The following is a 212-nucleotide window of genomic DNA, read 5'->3' on the forward strand; positions in this document are numbered from 1 at the left end:
GGTTCAAGTGTTTGGGGGCCAAATCTCAGGGTTTGGGGCTAAAATTAGAGTTTTGGGGATTTTGGACATCCTGGTGGCATCTCAGGAGTTTCTGCCTCCTCTGATGACCCCGGGGTCACTTGGGTGGGCACAGGGGGTCCCCAGCCCCCTGACCTGTCCCTGCTGTCCCCATGGGCGGTGACCCCGTGGCCCCCCACCCCCCTGACCTGTCC

Source organism: Geospiza fortis, unplaced genomic scaffold (assembly GCF_000277835.1).
Source record: "Geospiza fortis unplaced genomic scaffold, GeoFor_1.0 scaffold1593, whole genome shotgun sequence".
NCBI classification, from domain to species: domain Eukaryota; kingdom Metazoa; phylum Chordata; class Aves; order Passeriformes; family Thraupidae; genus Geospiza; species Geospiza fortis.